General features: G+C 42.7%; 1 protein-coding gene across 1 annotated transcript in view; it reads left to right on the plus strand.

Moving 5' to 3' along the window:
• The window catches only part of SHROOM2 (shroom family member 2), a 97,411-nt gene that overhangs the window by 50,792 nt on the left and 46,020 nt on the right, over window positions 1-599 (plus strand). The window lies entirely within an intron of this gene.

The following is a 599-nucleotide window of genomic DNA, read 5'->3' on the forward strand; positions in this document are numbered from 1 at the left end:
GAAAAAGTGGGCCGCGGAGTGCATTATGACAGTGACTTCATGTAACAGGATCTCCATGAAGCCCATTTGGCTGTTTTTGAATTAAGACACGCATGTGCCCTTTGCAAACCGCGCTGAGCTTTATTTCTGTCTGCTTGGACTTAGAATCTCCCGGAAAAATCCACTCAGGAATGCGGGAGACAGGATGGAGAGAAATGTACTCCATTTCTGGGCGGGGACCTGGTCTGTCCTCCGAGGACACGGTGTGGAGCCCAGTGTTCACGTGACTTAGCCAGCTCACACTCTTGTATCTTTTCCCAGGTCACACATTTTTCTTTCTTATCTTGCTTCCTCTCAAACCTCAAGTAGATGCAGTTTTTTACCCCCCTTGAAGCATGAATGTTCCAGCTTTGTTGAGCTTTAATGAAAGCACTTTACATGCCTGGATAAATAGTTTAACCATTGAGAGCTTAAGTGTGCAATATCATCCTATCAAAAAAAAAAGAAGTGCATACCTAAGTCTTAAAATACTAAAAAAATGCTAATCATTGTTTGAGCTTTCAGTGAGTGGCAGTCCTTTTGCAATAGTAACATGAACGATCACAAATCACCATGAGAAA

Source organism: Bison bison, unplaced genomic scaffold (genome assembly GCF_000754665.1).
Source record: "Bison bison bison isolate TAMUID 2011002044 unplaced genomic scaffold, Bison_UMD1.0 scf7180017864512, whole genome shotgun sequence".
Taxonomy (NCBI): Eukaryota; Metazoa; Chordata; class Mammalia; order Artiodactyla; family Bovidae; genus Bison; species Bison bison.